This window comes from Macrobrachium rosenbergii, chromosome 54 (assembly GCF_040412425.1).
Source record: "Macrobrachium rosenbergii isolate ZJJX-2024 chromosome 54, ASM4041242v1, whole genome shotgun sequence".
In the NCBI taxonomy this organism is placed as follows: Eukaryota; Metazoa; Arthropoda; class Malacostraca; order Decapoda; family Palaemonidae; genus Macrobrachium; species Macrobrachium rosenbergii.
Window position 1 is genome coordinate 51,746,393 of NC_089794.1, and position 15,258 is coordinate 51,761,650.

A 15,258-nucleotide genomic window follows, 5' to 3' on the forward strand; every position below is an offset into this window, starting at 1 on the left:
TTCCTCTTCCTGTATATGCATGAACTCGCTAACAAAGAATTCACAATCAAAGGTCATCAACAAACAAAGAGGCTGATTGAAAGAAAGCGGCGGCTAATACCTAACTATTCCTCGCTCTCCTGAGGTCCATGTATCGTAAAGATGGGGTTTAATTTTCTGAAATTTGAGAGGCAAAAGATGAAGGACTCTGGGGAGGAATCGGGAGGAATGGATGGGGCGGGGGCTTCTGTTTACGCGAGTTGGCTGACGTCAGTCATGTAGAAAAAAATGGCGCTTATCAAAACCTTGATGTTCAAGCGGGCGAGATTTTGATTGATGGCCGGATGCTTTATATGCTCGGATGTTGTTGACGACTGGTTAGAATGACAAGCTGGTGTGTGTGCGTGTGTGTGTGTGTGTGTATTTAAAAGACTGACCGATGTGTTACTGAAGTGGCAATGTTAGTTATATCATGATATCGGCCAGCATCTTGGTTACTGAGATGTTAAATATGTCTTATTTATAACATAATCAGAAATACACACGCACAGAGTGAGGGAGAGCAAGTAACTTTTACTAAAATTAGCTGAAAGTTCACCACCAGTTAAAATTAAGCTACATTAAAAGTCAGGGAATCAGAGAACTTGTATTTCATCTGCCATATTGATGAGCCAGAGAAGAAACTTGTTTCACATATACATGGAGATTGATTCCAGAAAAGGATTATAAAAAAGGAAGCCGTAAAAGGAAACTAGATACACAGACTTGAACAGAAGGTTCCAGGGCAAGTAAATAGAATATCACAAGCAGCAACACAGATGATGAATATGTTTCTACAGAAGACAAGCTTGTGATAGATGAGGGCAGTCGCCAAGTCGCTTAAACGACAATTAGTTATCGGCGCGTTTGTTCATCCTTGTTGCTCCTCCTAGATAATGGGTTATTTTACGTAGAATGATTCCATTGTTAGTTTTCTAAAAAAAAAAAAACTCTTGAGATGGCTACTTGTCTGTCCGTCCGCACTTTTTCCTGTCCGCCCTCAGATCTTAAAAACTACTGAGGTTAGAGGGCTGTAAATTGGTATGTTGATCATCAATCCTCCAATCATCAAACATATCAAACCGCAGCCCTCTAGCCTCAGCAGTTTTTATTTTATTTAAGGTTAAAGTTAGCCATGGTCGTGCGTTTGGCACCACTATAGGTGACAACAACACAGACCACCACCGGGCCGTGGCTGAAAGTTTCAAGGGCCGAGGCTGCGTTTCATGGGTCGTGGCTGAGTTTCATACAGCATTATACGCTGTACAGAAAACTCGCTTGCCCAGAAGAAACTTCGTCGCATTTTTTACTTGTTTGTTATTCCGTGATATGACTCGTATTTCTATAATGAATTCATATTCTGTGGTTGTTAAGCTATGCTCTTTCAAAAAGTAATCAATAGAATGTTTATTTAAACACTTTAAACATTACGATGCTAACAATTTCTGGCTAAAGGTAATTTAATTCCCGATTCTGTGTCGTTGTAACGGCGTACTTTTGTTTTCGAACTTTGCAGCATTTTACTTAAAAAACAGAACGAGAAGAGTTTAGCCATTTGACCCGAATGACACCCACATTACCTAAAGTACTGAACTTGGATTTTTGCAGAAACTGTTCTGTCAGTCACTTTGAGGAGTTGATAATTCTGAATATGTCTAAACTTGTTTTTCGGAAGTGCGTCCCATGTCTTGGAAAACCCAGAGAAGTGGACAGCATGGACTCGTACATGACACAGGGCATGTCTTTCAAAATGATATTATGGCCTGTCCACACTAGCGGGCATGCCCGTCGGGCACTTCCAGCTGGTTATACTTTCTCTCGCTTCTGAAGCAGTGTTACCGGACAATCGCATCGTTCTGGCTCCCTACTCGGTCGGTCAGTATAATGGAACGAGTTATGGGAACAGTGTTTGCCCGTCGGGCAGTGCCCGCTAGTGTGGACAGGGCTTTAGAGATCGTTATCATTCCATGTCCAAGAAAACATCAGTTCGTATCTCGGAGGGAAAAAATTAGAAATCGTCATGAATTATAGTCTTACTTAGTAATTTGTTATAAGAAGTGCTCTCCTACGCCGCGATTTCCTTCGCTTTAATATTCTAAACAATTCAATTAGGGTTTCTTAGAGCCTTTTCGCTGAACCGTGTAATATCCAGTAGGCGGTCATAAATTCCATTTAATTTTGAAACTGTCCCTGCAGCTTATAATTATTATTATTCTACCCACTCTTTCATAACAATGTTCATGAAAATACGATGTTCTTCGAATTGCCAAAGGGCAATAACTGACAGAACTGATTTACAGAATATCCGACTTATCTTAACTCCAAATCTGATATTACATATGAGCTTTTACCTCTGTGTCTGAAGCACTCTCTCAACATCCCTGCGCCCCACCCCTCTCTCTCTCTCTCTCTCTCTCTCTCTCTCTCTCTCTCTCTCTCCTCGTTATTTCATAAGAGTTAATTAAACGCTCCATGTGTTATAACAAATACGGTACAGCGTAAGACACTCCACATTATAAGCATAAGGTTGAAAAATTACAAACAAGTTGACCGAAATGATCCAATTACCGAAGAGAGCTGTCGTGTAAGGCGTTGTCCAGCAATCGAACTCTCGCCTCTAAAAACATCTCGTATGTTTAGGCAAGGACCATTTCTCATTTGGGCAAGTCTAGTCGACTCTCCCGTCTACCCCCTCATGGTACATTCCAGACTAGCCAACACCGCCCGCCCTCTCCCACTCTCTCTCTCTCTCTCTCTCTCTGGTACACATTTACTCAGGAAAATAGGTTTATAGGAGTACGTACTGCATCTTTTTTGAGGAATTCCTTTCTCTATTACTTTCCTTTTCGCTTTCGTTGTGAATGTGTGCCTCTCATATCTGGTGTTTTTTATCAGTTGAGTCTATTTGGATGGGGTTTGCAAAATGAGATAAGATTGTTGTCCCACAATTGTGTTTGTTGTTCCACTGAATATCATTTCAATACGAAAAACCTGTATGCAAATTCTATATGACATTACCTCAAGGAACTGTGTTACGTTATATGTTATTTTATTTACTTTAGTTATTTTTAAATAGTAAGGAAATTCTAGGTAAAATGGTAAGGAAATTCTAGGTAAAATGGTAAGGGAATTCTAGGCAAAATGGTAAGGAAATTCTAGGTAAAATGGTGAGGGAATTCTAGGCAAAATGGTAAGGAAATTCTTGGTAAAATGGCAAGGAAATTCTAGGTAAAATGGCAGGGAAATTCTAGGCAAAATGGTAAGAAATTCTAGGTAAAATAGTAAGGAAATTCTAGGCAAAATGGTCTGAAATTCTAGACAAAATGGTATGTTCTGGGCAAATGGTAAGGAAATTCTAGGTAAAATGGTAAGGAAATTCTAGGCAAATGGTAAGGGAATTCTAGGCAAAATGGTGGAAATTCTGGTAAAATGGCAAGGGAATTCTAGGTAAAAAAATTCTAGAAAATAAGGAAATTCTAGCTAAAATAGTAAGGAAATTCTAGGCAAAATGATAAAATGGCAAGGAAATTCTAGGTAAATGGTAAGGAAATTCTAAAATGGCAAGGAAATTCTAGGTAAAATGGTAAAAATTCTAGGTAAAATGGTAAGGAAATTCTAGGTAAAATGGTATGGAAACTCTAGGTTAAATGGTAAGGAAATTCTAGGTAAAATGGTAAGGAAATTCTAGGTAAAATAGTAAGGAAATTCTAGGTAAAATGGTAAGGAAACTCTAGGTTAAATGGTAAGGAAATTCTAGGTAAAATGGTAAGTTCTAAATCATTCCCTGAACTGGAAGTGATAGAGTATTAACCTTTAATTCTATAATTAATTTACCTATCCCAGGAATACTATGAATATTTAAAAGTAATTTCGTCCTATTTTATTAACATGCCATTTTTAAATATAACATCCACCCAAAACGTCTGCATTTACAAATCATTTTTCTTCATTCTCTAAAGGAATGTTGTAGTGTATTTACATTAATCTAATATACTTAGGGATCTAGGGACATTGTATTTCCTCTTTGCAAAGAGTTGCAGAATATTGTTAGCACGTTTCCTAAATGCTTTCAATTGCCTCCAAAGGTTTCAATATTTGCCGACTTTACAAATACGCTTTAAGGGATATGTCTAGCTAATGTAGTATGCTAAAGACATTGCTTTAAAGATGTGCAGAAGTTTATATCTTGCAAGTCTTTAATTACTAGCCCAGTGTGAACCTCCCGACATAAGAGTTTCAATGAATTATCCTGTTTTCAAGGTGTGTTGTTAAAACCCGATTTTGTAGTTGTGCAGATATTCCAAGTAATTTTTTGCAAGGATATGTTTGGTCTGCATATCATCCTTCACAGGCGATATATTTTAGATTTCGTCTCAACGTCTTTTATAAGATATATTATCAACACTTACATCCCTATCTTCTTAAAATATTTGAATGTCATATATCCATCTATTTTATCTATCGATCTATTGACACACACATAAACACAAACACACACATAAATATGCATTTATATATATATATATATATATATATATATATATATATATATATATATATATATATATATATATATATATATATATATATATGTATATACATATATGTATATATGTATATATATATATATATATACATATATATATATATATGTATATATATATGTGTGTGTGTGTTTATAATATGTGTATGTGTGTGTATAGATATATCCCGTATATAATATAAATGAGTATATATACCAGTTATTCATATTTAAAGAAGATATGGGATGCAAATGTGATATGGGAGAAAGTATTGATATATAGAGGCGTTGATAAGAAATCTCCTTGAAAATGGACGTGATAGATAGATGAAAGAAAAGTAAATGGATATCAGCAACTATAGAAAATGGATATTGACATCACACCTTTAAAACAGAAAAATTCTTCATTCATACTCACATGCAAACACGAGGAATGGGATGCAATTTTATAATGAAAACACAGAATCTTATGGAACAGACGTTGAAAGATATTAAATGAAGATGATATGGAGAAAACATATCTGGTTATTTAAAGCAATGTCTTTAGCACAACTATACAAATGGGATGATATCACACTTTAAAACAGAATACTATTTGTAAAATCTTAATCATTCGATTTCTGGGTGGTTTAGTTTTGTACACACTGAAAACTTAACTTATAAAATCAACAAGAGATATATAATATATATATATATATATATATATATGTTTACATATATATATATATATACATATATATATATATAATGTATATATATATATATATACATATATATATATAAATAGTATATTGTAATATATATATATATATATATAAACATATATATATATATATATATATATATATATATATATATATATATATATATATATATATATATATATATATATATATATATATATATATATATATATATATATATATATATATATATACTTTCCTACTAAGATTATAGTATGTTATCATGCATAACTGGACCTGTGATTTATTTGGAAATGTGGAAATTATATCCAGTCTCAAGAATAGAAAAGAAAAAGCAAATTATTATTAAAGAGCTCCTTTTTTTAGCAAGCTTACGATAGATTTATGGATATATCCTTTTTATTATAATTCAGGTGGGCCAAAAATCTTTTAATCACAGTGGTGTTTATGAAAGATTTAGAGGCCATTTTTGCTTAAAGCAAATTCTTTTGAAAAACCACTGAAAGGACTAATCTTTGGAATAGATAAGAGATATAAATTGCAAATTTTTTCCAAATTGCAAAAGAAAGAATGAAATAAACGGAGTAACATCAGACCTCGATAGATAATTACTTTTCATCGTAATAAACGATGAAAAATCAAGAGTAAAAAATCAGCAATTTATTCCAGTATCCTAGAAAAGCTAAGTCCAAGAGTTTTTCACATTTTTATTTATCGTTGTTCAGTTTTTTTGGTGTTGGCCAATCACCAAAATATCGAGGTTCACACATATACAAAATTATACAGAGCGTATGCGTGTGATTGTTGTATACATGCTAATTCTTTATTCCCTCGCTACGGAATACAAACAGATTCATTCGGATTGCTCAATTTATTTGCGGTAATGGTATTTACATGGAAAATAATTCTCAAATGTTTCTGAAAATAAAAAACATAATTTTTTACAAAACAGACATGAAAGGTGAAGAACTGCTCCAGTTTGTTCCTGGTAACTGTAAAGGAAAAGTAGTTGCAAAAATTGGAAGACCACTTGAATGAAATGGTCAGGAGGAAATTGGGGATAATGAGGGAAACGGCTCACATAGCCATGGAAGGACAACATAATCATTCAAATATACGGAACATCAAAGAACCGGTCAAAGGTTTTTTTTTTTTTATCAGATAACTGAAGTTTAGGCTCCATTCGTCCTCATTGGTTTTTTGCTTTTAGTCTTATTTATCTTCTTTTCTGTCGACGTGAATGTCATTTTTTCAGGGGATGGATCAGATACACAAAAAGCTCTCTCACAGGGCCGGTTTGATCTTCATACTAAACAAAATAAAAATATAGGGAAGAAAAGAGAGGAAATTTTGAGGTTCAAAGACCTACAGAAATGATGAAAAGCAAAAAAACATACCAATTTGCAGCCCTCTAGCCTTAGCAGTTTTAAGAGCTGAGGGGGACAGAAAAAGCCATCTCAATAGCTTTCTTTTACAGAAAACTAAAAGTCGTCTTTTCCAATTTATGTTAAAGAGATATAATCGAGGTCAAGTCTGAATGACAATACAATATCAGCCAACAGATGTATAAACTTGATCCATTTACTTAAAAAAAAAAAAAAATGTAAAATGTACAGATCTTAAGGACTGTGGTTAAGCCTGGTCCAAATGACAACAAGCCGATATGCTTCTTGTTTTCAACTAGGAAATATGACAAGTCAGGTGTCCCCCGGAAACAAGATTAATGAATAGCACACTCAAACTCTGCCAATGATGCTCCACCTACTCTTCCCGTGTGGCAAAGGGCTTTTTAAGTGTTTGGATTTTCGTATATTGAGCAGTTTTATTAAATCATAAATAATAAAGGCCATTTTCCTAACTGCACCATTCCTTTGGAAACTGTCTGAATAGTCGTTACTGCTCAGAACCACATCCTCTGCTTTGTTTCCTATGGAATTTGCATTAAAATTTCACACTTTCCTGTGAGTTATAAGCAAGCAAACACACAATACATATATGGTCCTATATATATATATATATATATATATATATATATATATATATATATATATATATATATATATATATATATATATATAGCTATATATATATATATATATATAAGTGATATATATATATATGATATATATACCCAAGATAAACAACGGCTATATAGACATATCATCGAAGCCTTAACATCATATTGTCTGAAGGGTGATATATATATATGCATATATATGATATATATATATGAAAACATATATAGAAAATAGAGTATATATAGCTATATCAACTATATATCATATATATGGTATATATATATATTATTTATAAAACTATTGCCCTCTGCCATTTTCAAAATTAATATTTAATTGAAAATACCGGGAAGACGGATCAAACTGCCCACCACCAATTTACTCTTCAGTGACAATCATACCAACCCAAGACTTCAAACAAAGGTTTGAGAAGAGGAAAGAGAGAGAGAATTTAATTGTACTTAGTTTTACGATCTATTCATGTAAAGCCGACATCACTCCGTTGGAGAGAAGAATTGCATGGGAAGAGCCTTCCCATACCCCACTGCCCAATATGCTAAAAGTGCGACGGCACAGTGAAGGCAATCATAAGGGCTAATTGAATTCAGCCTTGCTCTGAAAACAGAGATAGATCTTCTGTCAAACAGGTATGTCTGGATAGGGAGGGAATTTTTTAACCAAATTTCTAGAATTATCTCGTCTAACCAAATTCAAATTCCTCCCTTGGAATCTGTTTTCAGTTGGCAATCAGTGATTAAATTTGTAAAACTTAATGAGTTATTTATGTTGAACTTGAATAGATGAATATTTAAATAGAGTGAATTTAAGTGAATTTATTTAATAAGTGAATTAAGTGCATCCTCCAGACTTAGATTTTGTTCATTTACTTGCATACCTGCATGTTATAATTGTAATAATCAAAAGCTCTCTCTGCATTTTCAGGAGACGCTCTTTCACGTGTGTGAATTCAACTCTCCCTTGCAAGTTTCCCTGTTAATGACAGTTCAATAAATTTATCCATTCAAGTCCATTGCCAAATAAACCCTATCACTGCTTTATTTGGGATACCATTCCTGAGAAGACCTCTTTGCAGCCGGGTCTAATGGTTTTTTATTTCAGCTATGATTAAAAGTCTGTTTCTCCTGTAACTTTCTTTATCAAACTGAGTGTCCTCTGGAATTTAACAAGCTTAATGAATGATCTATTCATGTATAAATAAACCCTTAGAATTTACTTCTTGCCACACTGATTATTTCGTCACTGGCGACCTTATGAAATCCTTCTTTCTCTTGTAAATTACGAGGTCTGCAAGCAGATTTTAATGGCATAGTCTCAAGGCCAGGTAAGATTTCAGTATTGTTATTATTCCCCTGAAAGACTTGGCACTTATCAATAATATATATATATATATATATATATATATATATATATATATATATATATATATACAGCCTATATATATATATATATATATATATATGAATATATATGTGTGTGGTGATGACCTGTCTGTATAATTATTCCTCCAATATCTCACGTCCCTTACCAATTAGTGTGGTGAATCCTGATGTATGTAAACACCAACAGAGTTTGAACTTCTCAGCCTCATTCCCTACCAGTCTTCATTACCAAGATTAATTAAGCACATCCCCTGTTTCCTAATAGCTTCTTTTTTTATCTTTCCGCTAGGAAGAAAAAGTGCTAGAGAACTCAGACGTGGTAATTCACAGATTCTGAGTTCAATCAAAGATTATGGTTCCTTCTGTAATTCCATGTTTCCTGCAATAAAGGAAGTAAAAGTATTGCAGAATATTGAATAAGTCAAATTATCGGACACTTTGTGGTTGACAGAAAGGCTAAAAGTAACTCCTTTAATCCGTCGTTCATAAGGCCTCTTGTATTAAACTGGTGCATGACAGAGGAAGACGAGACTTTAAGAGCTTATTGTCACTGTAAGTGCTGAGTACATTTCAACTAGAGTATTTTTTTAAACTACTTCCGAAGGTGATAATGACCAACCATCTCAGACAGGTCAGTCGAGGGCATTTCAGGAATGCTTGAGGATGAAGAGTTCCACATTCTACAAACAGCCTAAATGGCAGCCAAAATAGGTCAGACGATGCGACTTTCGAATTAACCACCTGAACATTATCTCTGGGTGGATGAATCAACTTCAAAAACACTGGCAATGGAACTGATAGTGAAAGACAGTGGTGAAGAGGCTCCGGAGGACTGTTTTGCATAAAGTAATTTCTACAGAATAAGCATTTAGCTGCCACTTGACAGTGGAACTGAAGTGAACACAAACTGGGATTAAGGATACTCTTCTATTTAATCTGTGACACAGCTCTTCAAAAATAAACATATTGCCTCATTGAAAGCACAAAATCAAAAAAAGATTTTTTTTATAATCTCTCGCGAAAGCCTGCAAGGAGAGATTCTCCAGATATGAAAATATTATTCCTTATGAAGATGAAAAAGTCCAACATAAATCTAAAGTGAATACTGATAGGAGTATATAAAGCTCTTCATGGGCCTACTGTATGTGTTTTTCTCAAGAGGCAGTTTAGCTAAACCCATGATGTGAGGGTTCTGAAACATAAAGCATTTTGTTTTAGCTAAACTGTTGTTAGATGCGGCTGTTTGCTTATCCAGAATCTTAACCGTTACTGAGGAAAAAGAAATGAATATTAGGTACGGTAACAGAGAAGTAGTTGTGTGTACGAAGTACAAATACGAACCCGGTTTCGTTCGTCCCAAATGTAGAGCTACTATCCAGGTCCACGTTACTAGCATCGTAACAACATCAGCGAGACTGATAATGACAGCCAGCCACCGAGAAGGGCTAAGAAGCAAGGAGGTGACCTGCTTCTAGTCGTATCATCTGCTTATTGAATGAGTAGGATAAAAGGAGGGTTGTTGAAGGTCGCTCATGAGGAGAAAGAATGTGAGCACGATAACGACTCCTGAAGGACCCTGCATGAGATCGTGAAAGAAAATTAGGTGCTACTTTGGCTTGTTATCTACATGTCACCTCCAAGATGCTGTAGCCAGTTCACTAAAGTAGATTCTCGGGGACCAAGACGATTTGTTTGGCGTTTCTGATTGGCTGGTATGATTTGTCGACTCACCACTGATATGGGTGTACATAATGTAGCTCAGAAAACTATGTTTATATTTCTTCATTTTATCTCCGCAGTTTAGCACAAGATAGAATCGTTTTGTCACACTATAAAATCAACAAAGCCTAAATAGCATCGAAAAATAAGATAATTCTCAGATGAATTAAATCCAGCCTTGGGAATTCTTGATGTTTTTATACCGGATTTCTTGCTCATTCATACAATCAAGATCATATACTTGTTTTTCATTAGGTTTAATAATTCACCCTGGGATGATCATCAAGATTAATCAGATTTTTAATATACTGTGTGATCTAAACAGATAAGCAGATCGGAAAAAATTACAGCTAGTTATAATAGAGTATTTGTGATGTTGAATCCGTTCTTGACTCAGTTTGACAATAAATTGAGAGATCGGTGATCTGCAAACCACGAGAGCTTTGAGGTGCTTATGACAGCTCCAATTAGTGATGTAAAATACAAAAATTGACAAACTTAATATTATTATGTCATTACGTTTTCTTAATTAAATGCATTTAATTATGATTAACCTGAAAATTAACTAGACAAAGTTATCTAAACTGGAATATATGATAAAAAAAATTTCTGATGGATCATCTGGATGTTTTAATAAATTTAGTCTTTGAGAATTACACATCTGTAAAACTAATTTATAACATTTTTAATGATGACAGGGTCATTATTATGTATGTTTATAAAATAACATCAAAAGCCTGTGGTTTTATATGTGTTAGCAAAAATGAACGAAATAATTTTTTTTCTTACCATAAAATCTGTTAATGAATAAATTGTAGCCACATTCCAGATGCATCCATCTGATTATGTTTTTTATCAATTATAATTAGGCATATGGACACATAATTAGAGTGAAATGTTCAACAGTCACAATGGGAAACATGAGTAAACCATTTACGAAAATTTAATGACAAATAATACGGCAAATATTTTGTCACTGATTCGAATTAAATCAACTGTTGGCTGAAACTAATGCTGTCTTGCAGATCATCATCACTTCTCTTGAAACATTGAACGGAACAATTAATGATATATTCTGGGACTTTTCTCTTCACAGTGATTACACCAGAGTATTCAGGTGAATGCTGTTACATGAAAACACAAGTTTTATCTTTATCCGATCGCGTAAATGATCCATAAATCCTATGAAAGTAAAAACAGGTAAAAAGAATTAAACTTCTCTCTTCACTTTACTAGCAATTCCTCCAGTTTTATCTTATTGGTTTCAGGAAATCATGATTTAGTGGTATTTAATACGAATTTATGGTACGACCAAACTTTCCTATCTTGTGCAAAGATGATAAATTGAAGAAATATTAACAGTTGCTAGTTTTCTTGAGCCTCAGATGCTAAAATGAGACAGTGAGCGGACCCCTCTGGTACCAGCCAATCTATCTACCAAACAAACGTAGGCTCAAGAATCTACTTTAACTGAAGCAGCTGCCTAAACATGGCGGAATAGTTAATGTGGACTCCGTTAGCTTTAGTCACCAGCTTATTACAAAGATATCGTTTAATAATATGATTTGTCGACCACACAATATAGAAATGGGTGTATATAATCAATTTTCGATCCCAGAGGATTAGTCCTAATGGACTCCCATTGAGCTTCCGGCATGATTAGTACAGCCCTCGGTGACAAGACAACAAGCCAAGTAACAGTAGGTCATTATATTCTGTGATGCCCGTCTTGAATTCCTGATGCCACCACGAGCTCTTAGTCGATGAGAAATCTGTATGCGATGATTAGCCTAACCTTTCATTTGTGGGATGACCATCGTCTTTATTAAGCGTGCTGTTAATATATGCATAAATAGATCGGAAAAAATGACCGCTAGTTATAACAGGTATACAAAGGAAACAATAGCTCAATTATAGCAATAAAAGGAATCGCCTGAAATGGAAAGTCGCCGGTAATGAATTCCCGAACTCCACCGTTTTACCTCAAAATCACAAATATGGATAAAGTTAATACAGTGAAGTCACATCGAATTAAACAATTAGAGTTAAATATATTAACTTCCCTGAAAAATGATGAACAAAGTCACCTAAACTGGAATGTAAAAGAGTTTTTCTCCCATTTTTTTGTTTTATGTAAATGTACATTAATCTCTTTCCTTACCATCTAAAGTTTTATTCATAATTTTAAACACGACAGAGTCATATTTGTATATTTATAAAATGTCCAAAATGTTAGTTTTTATGCTGTGGTTAGCAAAAACACAGCAATATAATAAAACTTCACTGGAAAATCCCTAGTAATGAATTTGTACTGAACTTTTTCCTTTGTCGAGCGGTAGGCTATTTCGTTTTCAGTTATTAATAGGTGATTGTGACAAAATTAAAAGTTAATTCAAGGCTAATAAACAAAAATAAAACCAATCGCCGACATTGCATAAAAATGCTTTTAAATATGAGGTCAGCGAAAATTAAATAACTTTTGTCCCCAAACCTGTCATTCCGACCCTTCATTTAGCATTCTGGGAAAATAAAAGCGGTGACAAAATTGAAGGACCCTTTCAAATGATTAAAAAAATCTATTTCTTTTAATTAGATTTCTTATTTCACTAGAACGTCTCTGCTCCATAAAAGAAACGAAACAAAATGCTGAATTTAAAAACCGTTATTTTACTTTTTGTCCAGTTCAAGTACCGTCAAAAGTAAAGCAGTATTTGTACAGCTTTTGTGAAAAAACCATCAGAGACAGATGCTCACTTGAGTCTGTTAAGAGTGGCAGCCCTTTTCTTGGTGCTTCCATGGAGAGGAGCTAATAATACGGACCCTTACTGTACTTCCTCTATCTACAAAAAAATACATGTACTACTTTTCTGAAGTAGTTGCCTTAATGGAACCATAGGAAATGGGGGAAACAGTTGGCTTTTATCACGGCTCATTTTTATCGTACTAAAGATATCTGGCATCTGTGTCTTTGTATCTTTATACTTTCAGAGCTCACATGGATATGAAAGTTTTATTTCCCTTTCACATATACTTCAGTATCCATATTAGCAAACAAATGTTGGGGACTGCAAGCTGTATCACCAATTTTATTCATGGTCACATAAACTTACTCTGATCCTCATCTTTCGTTCCTCTTATGGCTGCTTCAACGCTGATCATATCAGCATTTGTGTCTGTAGTAAGTGAAGTAAGTGCTAATGACTCATTACCTACTTCCCTTCCTGCGCCCACCACTAGTGACTTGATAACAACTCACAAGATGAAGTATCTGCATTTTAAGGACCTTCGTTTTGGTTTTGGGCGATCTTTATTGACAATCGAAATTTGGCAATAGCAATTTTGGTTTGCACTTTTGGTGATCGTGATGGCTATCTCCTCCTGAGGTATTCATCCTACTAAGACTAACTTTTTTTTTTCCTTAAATTACCGCGTCAGTTACCGGTGAAATTTTGAGTGGGTGAGTCCTGTATAACTGGGTGAAGAGTAATTCGAACTGAAATGTTTTCGAATATGGAATAAAGGCTCATTTCAGCTACACTTTAGCATACATTATGAAGCCTGCAATAGTAGCAGATTATTATTATTATTATTATTATTATTATTATTATTAGTAGTAGTAGTAGTAGTAGTAGTAGTAGTAGTAGTAGTAGTAGTAGTAGTAGTAGTAGTAGTAGTGAAGAAATCCACAATGATGTAAATATACATATATATTAGAAACTATTTAGAAAACAAGAGTTTTCGAGAACCTGCTTGATTCTCCTTCTCAATCTGACTAAAACACTAAAACATCCATCGAATTCAAAATTTCAAAAAACAAGTAAAAGTTTAAAACGTGTTGTTCACAAAAGAAGACCGGTCGTAATTCTAAGATACCCAATTCCGTAGTTCAGGCAATACCATTGTTCTTCGTAGATAACCCACCTAACTTCCTCCTGGATTATTACTGTTATATTATTGTTAAAAACTGGCAAACATCTTTGTGGAACAAACCTAAAGGCCAAGTGATTAGAGTATTTATTTGTAATAAGATGTGTAAAACAACGAATGGTCACAAGAAACTGAAAATAGCGCATATCCAGCATTGCAAAGGCCACACAACAAACTATGGAACAAATGTTTGCCTTCAGCATAGGTACTCAGATGGTCTGTAACACCTGTTCAGAAATATTATGTTGGAGTTACAGAAACTAGACTGTGATCAGTAGGGCAAGAGTTACCACTCCAATATTTCGCTAATGGAGTAACAGTACCAGTTTTCGAAAATGCTCAAAAAGAACCCGTTCGGGCTAACTTGGAAAAGTAACAGGCAACTTAGGAATAAGTAATAAACAATACTCAAAGGAGACGTACGAAAAAGTCCATTTGTGTTCACATCTCAATGACCGTCAAAATGGAGTAAAAAAAACAAAAATCAATTTTAAGGGGCTGGAAAGCTGAAATATATGTAAAGGATTCTGTGACGTCTAATGGCCATTTGGTACAGAAAATATTTCACCTTTTCATGTTGTGATATACAAAAGAAGTAATAAAATTAAATAAAATCCTTATGCCTTAATGTAGGAGTGTTTCCATCAGGTTCTTTATTATTATTATTATTATTATTATTATTATTATTATTATTATTATTATTATTATTAGTATTATTATTAATAATAATAATAATAATTTACTTCCATTCCTTCTCTGATTTTATGAAACATTTAATTTTTTTAGAAGCTCTGTACATAGGTACCTTGTTGTTGGGTATTATTTCCCGGATATTATTTACATTGACGTCTTCTTCTCGGTCACAGATTCAGTTTACAGGGCAAAGTTTAATTATTAAACGTTTCATTTTCTCTTATTTTGAGGAAACTAAGTAGGTAGGCACCTCGTTAATG

The 15,258-nt window shown here is 34.0% G+C and overlaps 1 protein-coding gene across 1 annotated transcript in view; it reads left to right on the plus strand.

The window, feature by feature from the left end:
* LOC136834675 (orexin receptor type 2-like) overlaps positions 1–15,258 on the plus strand; it is a 417,498-nt gene that overhangs the window by 134,314 nt on the left and 267,926 nt on the right. The window lies entirely within an intron of this gene.